Below are 9,320 nucleotides of genomic sequence, written 5' to 3'. Positions count from 1 at the left end.
TTGTTAAACATTGAGAATGGTTGACAGCATTCTCAATCCCAATTAAGCATCATCATTAAACAAAACCCGACAATTTAATTTTAGAGTAACATGGTGAGATTCACATGATAATCCAGGTACTAGATACTCAAGATGTCCATAACCGGGGACACGGCTAACCATGATTAGTTTATACACTCTTCAGAGGTTTGTGCACTTTTCCCCACAAGACTCGATCTCCTCCGTTGGATTTCTCGCACTACAAGGTGTTGGAGAAACGGACGACCGAGACATAGTCTTTCAGAAGCGCTAGCATCTTACGAACGGGTAGACCGTACCAACCTACATCCCCTACATCTGCTAGTATACCACTGTAAGAGTTCGCACGACTTAGTCAACTATGCTAGAGGCCATAGTAGCTTGTGGCTGCACACGGAAGTTTCTAGCATGAATAATCTCATGATCCCTTTGAGCCTGGGTGGCGGTCCAAAAGAAAACAGGCAATCGCTGGAATACCCAGGTGCTTCCATCCACCCAGATGTGTATCTAAGTTGCCACCTTAGATAAACCATTAATTTACAATCTCACATCTGTCATGGATACACTCACCCAATCCATGTCTACTAGCATAGCATAGCATAATAAGCAAACGTAGAAGTAACTCCCAAAGGTTTGGTAATAACAGGTAATAGGTACTACCTCAACTACTTCCCAAACCCACAATTTAATTAGATCCTAATCATGCAATGTGTGAGGATTGATCTAATGCAATAAAACTGGGTAGTAGGAGGTATGATCAAAGTGTTACTTGCCTTGCTGATGATCCGAAAAACCTAGCGATTCGAAGTAGCAAGCGGCGCACTCCGGGTACTCTATCGCAAACAAACAAGCATACAATAGTTACTCAACTAATGCACAGGTAAAACTCAAATAAGAGATATAACCAGAAAGTTCAACTTAAGAACTTCGGTTGGCAAAAAGAATCAACTCGAACGAAGCAACGAAAGACAAATGGCAAAAGAAACAAGCTTCGTTTACTACTCTGGATCTAGGGCAATTTTTACAGTGGCAAAAACTTGTTTGATTTGGTTAAATGGAAAGAGGGTTTCGAGACGAAACTCCAGGCGCTTGAATCGCCTGATTCCGATAAACGAGCGAAAAGTTATAGTAGAACGAAAAACGGATCAGGAATCGCGATCAGAAAAATCATGGATCTAATCCGAGAAAAAGAAAAACGATGAATGTTCGTTAAAACGAACGAACAAGCGAACGCTCGCTAAATAAATAAACCGGAAAAACCGATCTATTTAAAAAAACCAAACAAAACCAACGGAAAACCGATCGGTTTTCTAAAAAAACGGCGGTGAGATCTACCTCCGGTGGCGGCGGATCCGGCGGTCCGGCGAGGCGGCGTGGCGGCGGCGGGCAGCGAGGCGGCGCGGCATGGCGGTGGAGCGACGCGGCGGCGGCGGCGGCGCTCTAGGGTTAGGGTTTTGGGCGGGGGCGCGGCTGGGCTGTCGGGCCTCGGGCGGCACTATTTAATGGCCCGGCCAGGCGGAGTCCTGGCCGGTTACGGCCCACAGTCGGTTCGGACTTTTTTTTAATAATTACGCTTAGAAAAAAACAAAAGGAATAATAAACGGACTCCAAAAATCCCGAAATAAATTTTCCCCGGCTTCTAAAATCAAGCCGCACAGGATGAACATTTATTTGGGGCCTAGATGCAATTTTGAAAAACACACATTTTTCCTAAATTCAAATAAAATAGCAAATAAAACCAAAATAAAATCTTATTTGATTTTTTTATTAAATACTCAATATTTCTTTATTTTGGGAAAGTCATTTTATTCCCTCTCTCATATTTTTGTAATAGAAATAATTGAAGATAAAATAAATAAAATCAAATGATCCTATTTTCAAAATTTGAGAAAACTCAAATATGAAAATAACGAAATCCCCAAATCTCTCCGAGGGTCCTTGAGCTGCGTAGTATTTTCTAGGATCAACCAAAATGCAGTAAAATATGCTATGCAATGTTGATCTAGTGTATAACATTCCAAATTGAAAATTTGGGATGTTACAACCCCGCCGCCACCCACGCAGCCGCCCCGCCTCGCCATGTTTGAGCTTATCTTGATGAAAAGAAGATATATCATGTTATTATTAGTGCTAACCTTTCAGAGCATGAAGAAGAGAAACTATTGAAAACTCTGAAGAAGCACCGTGCTGCTATTGGATATACTCTTGATGATCTTAAGGGCATTAGTTCCACTCTATGTCAACACAAAATAAATTTGGAGAAAGACGCCAAACCAGTTATTGACCACCAACGACGGCTAAATCCTAAGATGAAAGAGGTGGTAAGAAAGGAAATATTAAAGTTCCTTGAAGCAGGTATAATTTATCCCGTTGCTGATAGTCACTTGGTAAGCCCTGTCCATTGTGTCCATAAGAAGGGAGGTATTACTGTCGTTCCTAACGATAAAGATGAATTGATTCCGCAAATAATTATTACAGGTTATAGGATGGTGATTGATTTTCACAAATTAAATAAAGCTACTACAAAAGATCATTACCCTTTGCCTTTCATTGATCAAATGCTAGAAAGATTATCCAAACATACACATTTTTGCTTTCTAGATGGTTACTCTGGTTTCTCTCAAATACCTGTGTTAACTGATGATCAAGACAAGACTACTTTTACTTTCTCTTTCGGTACCTTTGCTTATAGACGTATGGCTTTTGGTTTATGTAATGCACCTGCTACCTTTCAAAGATGCATCATGGCTATATTCTCTGACTTTTGTGAAAAGATTTGTGAAGTTTTCATGGATGATTTCTCTGTTTATGGATCCTCTTTTAAAGATTGATTGAGCAACCTTGATCGAGTTTTGCAGAGATGTGAAGAAATTAACCTTGTCTTGAATTGGGAGAAGTGCCACTTTATGGTTAATGAAGGTATTGTCTTGGGGCATAAAATTTCTGAAAGAGGTATTGAAGTTGACAAAGCTAAATTTGATGCTATTGAAAAGATGTCGTGTCCCAAGGACATCAACACTACTAGGGAAAAGGCTAGCAGCAGCGGGGGTTCTAGGTATATCAGTAGCGCGGGGACCGGCGCTACTAATAAGGCGCTAGAGCTAACCCGTAGCAGTAGCGCGTGCACACCCGCGCTACTGCTATACAAGTGTAGCCGCAGCGTACTTCGTGGAAGCTCGCTACTGCTAATAGCTCTAGCGTGCTTTTCCTGGACGCGCTACTGCTACTATGGCGCTGCTATTAACTTTTCTCCACTCGCTACTGCAAATTTTAGTAGTTTTTGTTTTTTTCCTGCATATTTGTTTTGTATTTGAATAGGCTTTATACAAGAATATTTAGCAGATACGAATGTCATCATGATACACATACAAATGGCTGCGAGACCACAAATGTAATCATGGCATATACATACAAATAGTCTCATCATAATCATCATCCAACACAAAGTGGCATCTCGTCATCATCTCGAAAATAGTGATACATGCAAGTCTCGAACACTTGCAACTACAACGTCATCCATCTAAATAATGGTATACGCGAGAAGAGCTATCACTATGAGTGAGAGTGGAACTATGCAGTACATGAGGCGGCGGTTATGAGTCCTCTCTCGCGCTAGCGTGAACCTCAAGTAACTAGCTTCGGCTTCTTGTCTGGTTTTGAAGCCTTTATGGCTGGCGCCCGAGACCCCATTCACTTGCGCCTGACACTCAGGCCACTCGCTGTACACCCCCAGAACCTTCCCTTTGTACACGACATAGCACCGCCATCTCGCCATCAAGAAACCAGGTACCTGTTAGAGATGCGTGTTCATCAAGAGGATGTACAGTCATATGCAACAAAATATATTAGAGCAAAACGAAAAAGACAGGGTTAATTAGCAACTAGATGTAACATACAGTACACAAACTAATTAACTAGAGGTACGCAGGTCATCGTACGCAAACAAACAAAGTAGCGTTACGCAAGTTCGACAGGGACTGTGGACATCACAAAGTTTCATCGCTACAGAAAGTATACAAGTTCAACCGACACATATCATCATCATCGGCATCGTAAATCACTAGAAGTTCCATCCTTCCATATCATCAAGGATGGACCCTAGCTTCTTGAACGGAGTGAGGTCTTGACGTTGCATGCCTATGCGAGTTCGGACGTCAGCTCGCGATATAGGGCCGTGGTGGAACACTCCCTTCTCATCGATGACTTCTTTCATGATGATCGTCGCAATGTCCCTTTGGATGCGAAAGAAGTCATCTCTAAGTTTATAATACACTTCTCCATGAGATTCTAGCCACATGTGGATATGTTCATCATTTCTACTTGTCATGCGAAGCTTTTGGTGATCCGTGTTGAACTCAATCATGAGATGGAGGATGTAGAATCCATCCTTCTTGCTTGGTTTTGGGACATGGATGCAGCAGAAGTTAGTTTTATGCGCATGTGCCCATCTTCTTGTTCATTTGTTTCCTGATTTGCATGTGGCCATCTCTAATGCTGAAGCCTTGGAGAGCATCATCTAGAATATTGATTATGTTGGTGCAGTCACTACTAGAAAAACGGCTATAGCTAATATGGGCATTAATGACGCACCATGTATGTGGTGCGCCACTGCTATATAGCAGTGGCACACTAGATACAGGTACGCCATTAATGTCCACATTACTAATGGCGCACCTGGTGTGTTGTGCGCCATTACTAGTTTTGCAAAAAAGATAAAAAAAATTGTTAGTAGTGGCGCACCAGTGGATAGTGCGCCATTACTAGTCTTAACTAGTAGTGGCGCACTATCCATTGGTGCGTAACTACTAACATGTTTTTTTTTCAAAATTAGTAATGGTGCACCACACACCAGGTGCGCCATTACTTGTCGGATTTCGGGTTCCGGCAGACCCTTGAGGTTCGAACACTGGGGTGCGCACGGAGATTTCGCCTTCTACCTACCTGCACCCCTCCGCCTCGCTAAGATCTAAGCTATGGAAAGAACAGCACAAGAGACACAGGGTTTATACTGGTTCGGGCCACCGTTGTGGTGTAATACCCTACTCTAGTGTGTGGTGTGGTGGATTGCCTCTTGGGCTGATGATGATGAGCAATACAAGGAAGAACAGCCTCGCGAGGGTCTGTTCTTGGCTGGGGGGATGAACTGCTAGGAGGAGTTCAATCGCCCTTCTCTCTCTCTCTCTGTGTGTGATGCTACTCGATCCGATCCTACCTTGTTTCTCTCTTGGCTTCTAGATTCTCCCTTCTCGATTGCGATCCTCCTACCCTGTGGGTGGCTAGTCCTATTTATAGGCAAAGGCCCTGGGCCTCTTCCCAAATATTGAGCGGGAAGGGCGGCAACAATTGGCCATTTTGAAGGGGAACATCTGGTACACTTATCCTGACTAAAGTTGGTCCTCGCCTGCCAAAGGCTCTAGTGGTGATGCTGGCTTGGGCTCCACAATGACTTCCTCCCTGCCGTTGAACTGGTCTTGGTCTCGTTGCACCGAAATGGGTGCCTTTGCTTGATGCTCTCGCCTGCGCTTGCTCCCTTTGCACCAAAGAGGAAGGGAGGACACTGCGCGGGCTGGGGCCCGCCTGGCACCCTTGGTCGTCATGGCTTGCGTCACGGGCACCTCGTGAGGTACCCCGCCTTGATCTCTCCGCCTCCTCGAGAGCCAGCCTGATGAGGCCGTGCCTGAGGAAGCTCCGTGTCGTCCGCCCCGCGAGGCTTGGCCCCTCGCGAGGGTCTTGGGTCTGTGTTGATGAAGATGGGCCCTGCTGGGCCCCCCTTTGAGCCACGCCGCAGGCCGCAGGCAGGCAAGTCTGGGGACCACCGTTCCCAGAACGCCGACAGTAGCCCCCGAGCCCAAGGCGCGCCCGGACTTGGCCGTGCAGGGAGGCGAAAGGGCAAGAGCGAAGCGCCGCGGGCCCTAACAGCCTGCGGCCTTGGGCGCCGCGGGGCGGTTGACTGGACGTGGGTGCCTCAGCAACCACACGAGTTGATAAGGGAGCGGCATCTGCCTAGGCTTTGCTTTTTTGCTTTCTTGCGCCTGTCCTTCCTTCCTCCAAAATTTCCAGATCTACTCCGACCGCGTGACCTAGGAAGCCATGGCGCCTCGTCAGTCCCCGGCCGGAGCTTGGTACTCATCTGCCCTGGACTCGCCGAACGTGTCGGAGGCGAGCCTCGCCCGGTTGCGCCGGATGGCGGCGGCGCAGGGCATCGACAGGGCGAAGGTGTTCAAGGCCGGCTCCGCCACCCCTGAGGGCCAAGGGAGCACCTTCTATCCGTTCTTTGTAAGCGCCATTGCTGCTGGCCTGGTGCCTCCCTTCTCCGAGTTCTTCTTCTCTGTCCTCCGCCATTATAAGATACAGGCTCTGCATCTCCACCCCAACTCCGTCCTTCTCCTGGCAATCTTCGCCTATTACTACGAGGCTCACATAGGGGTGGAGCCCTCAGTTGCCTTGCTGCGCCACTACTTCTACCTCCGGACCTCTCGCTGTCCTGCTTCCGCGTGCGCGAGCTTCATCGCGTACGGTGGCGCCATTGCCATTTCGAACCCCGGGAAAAGGATTGAGGGCTTCAGGAGCAAGTGGGTCTTGGCAGATGCTGGGCGCATCCACCCTCGGCTGATCTTGCCCATGGAGCAACCCACGAGCTCCAGCGATTGGGGTCGAGCGGAGCTCGCGGACCCCCGCGTGAAGCTGGTGTTGGAGAAGATGGACGCGGATCTGAGGCCGGCCAACATGGCGGCGGCGAAGCTGACCGGCGCGTCGCTGCTAAGGGAATTCCTGGAGCACCAGCTGGCTCTGCTTCAGTAGTACTCACTTCCGATGTGGAGGCTCCATCTGAGCCCCGCGGCCTTGGCCAACGAAGATCTGGCTGCAGTCCTCCAATCTCTGGTCGGGGGCGATGTGGTGAGGTTGGAGGGAGCTCCTATGCCCTTGTTCCTCCGCGACGACTGGGAGCAGGTAGTGGAGTCCATGCCCGTCTTCAACGGGGACGGGCCCGTGCCCATGGAAACTCCCGGGGAATCGGTGGATGTGTCCTCCGACGACTCCAGCGAAGAGGAGGAAGGAGGGGAGCGGGAAAAAGGGCCTGACTCCGAGGCGACTGACGGAGAGTCGAGGGCTCCCCTCCCCCGGCGCAGGTCCCGCGCTCTCCGCCTCTCTTCGAGCGATGACGACGAGGATGATGACGAGCAGGGCGGCGGGAGCTTGCCTCCGATCCCGAAGAAGGACAGCACCGGGCTGATCTCCCACGGGTCTGCCCCGGCCCCGAGGCGGACCGCAGACGCGCCTTCCGCTCCCGAGCTTCCCAAGGTTGACCCTTCCAGCCGGCTTTCAGGCTTCAAATTTGGCCGGAGGCTGCCTGAGCTCACTAGCGACGACCCGTAAGCGCTTGATTCTTGTCTTTATTTCTTGTTTTGCTGCTGAGGCTTGACGTCCACATCTCTTGGACAGGCTGGGGCCTGCAGCAAAGAAGCCGAAGGGAGCTCCTGAGGTTCCATCCGTCGCAGCGCCTCTGCCCGCGAAGGAAGGTGACCGCGACGCACGGGCTTCTCCTGCCCGGTCATCCTCGCGAGGCCTGGCTGAGCCGGCTGGGGCGAGCTCAGCCCCCATGGCCCAAGTGACTCATGAGGTGTCTTTGCCTGCTGCCGCCACTACAGCCGTTGGGGCGCAGCAGGCTCCGCCTCAGGATGCTGTGGTCGCGCTGCCGCCTTCTCCTCCTACTCCATCGACTTCTGTCTCTCCGACTCCTCCTGCCGTTCTGGATCGTGCTGCTGCTGAGCTGGACCGGCTGCGGCAGGATCTTCTTGGCGCCGACCCTCGCTTGGTGGCCGGGCGCTTGAAGCTGGCTTCAGGATGGATTCGCTCCGACGCTTCGATTCGGGCGGCGCTGGTCCAGGCCTCGACGGCTTGCGATGAGGAGAGGCAGGCCGTCCTTGAGGCAAACGCTGCTCGTGACGCAGCCCTGGGGGAGGTGGTCGACGTCCGTGGTCGCTGCAAGGCACTGGAGGACGAGCTGCAAGGCCTGCGGGACCAGCTCGCGAAAGAGGCCCGCCTTCGCCAAGAGCAGGAAGAAGGCGTGAAGGCTCGCGAGGCGGCCGTCAAGGAGAGGGAGGTCAAGCTCAGGAGGCGCCGTGACCGCCTAGGCGCGCTGGAGCAGGAGTTGGGGGCGAGGAAGGTCGATCTGGACGACAAGGCCCAGGTTCTTGCCGAGGACCGCGTGGCCTTCGCGGAGATGGAGGCGAAGGCTCGTTCCTCGCTGAGGACGCTTTACGACAGCGGCCTGGAGACCCCGCTGGTGTTCGCACACGAACACGTCACCGTGTACCCTCGACGCCGGGGGTGATGCACCGCAGCTCACGTCGAAGGAGACCTGCCGGAAGCGCGGTATGCAAGACAATCCGGCGGGCGCTTTTGAGGACCCGAAACCCCACACGCCCGGGAGGGACCCCGTCAGGGCACGTAGCGGCTATGGGCTGCCCTAGGTCGACCTGATCGCCCTTAGGGCCTCGAGGTTCGCCGCCCTACAATGAAGAAGAACGAACGAAGAACGAGGAAGAAGAAGAACAAGGGAGAAGGAAAAGTAAAGGTAAAAGATGTAGATAGATTTGTTCGATTGTGTGTTGTTTAATCGGCCGTCACCTCTCATCTATTTATGAGGCGGTTGGACTTTCCGTACAAGAAAAGGACTAAAAATTCCGTCCAAAACATCAAAAACCCTAACCTAACTCGGATAGGAATCTTTGGCAATTTCCGGATCAATCTCGGTCTCACCGATTAGTTTTTTTCGGTCCCACCGAGTGAACGTTGCAAACTTTCTGTAACTTTCTGTAATTTTTTGGATCAACTCGGTTGGTCCGAAATGACTCTGCAGCTTCTGTTTCTGACCTTGTTTTGTCTCCACAGGTTGCATACGAATTCGGATTAAGATGATTTTTATATCAAAATCTATCGTTTCGACGAGACGCACAACTTTGATGTTGAAACAGTTTCCATCGGAGGCCATATTGATTGAGTTTTATGCATTTCTTTACTCTGGTGTCAACATAAGCATCTCTGAACTTGTCATAACTTTTGAGTCCGAACTCCGTTTTGGACCATCTTCATATCCATCTTGATCTTCTCGAAGAGAGACATTCCAAGGTGACTCCCAATCATAAGTTTGAATTGGTCTTGATATAACCTATGTTAATTTTATGACTGTGCCAATTTTGAGCGTCAACACATGCCCCCCTGTTTTTCGGCATAGCTAGCGTGCCGAAAAATAACTTGTACCATGTTGGTTCTAAGGACAATGACAACACTCCATCGGC

The sequence above is a fragment of the Triticum urartu genome, chromosome 1A (genome assembly GCF_056163025.1).
Source record: "Triticum urartu cultivar PI428250 chromosome 1A, HENAU_Tu73, whole genome shotgun sequence".
Lineage (NCBI taxonomy): Eukaryota > Viridiplantae > Streptophyta > Magnoliopsida > Poales > Poaceae > Triticum > Triticum urartu.
Note: the sequence above shows the minus strand (reverse complement) of the source record.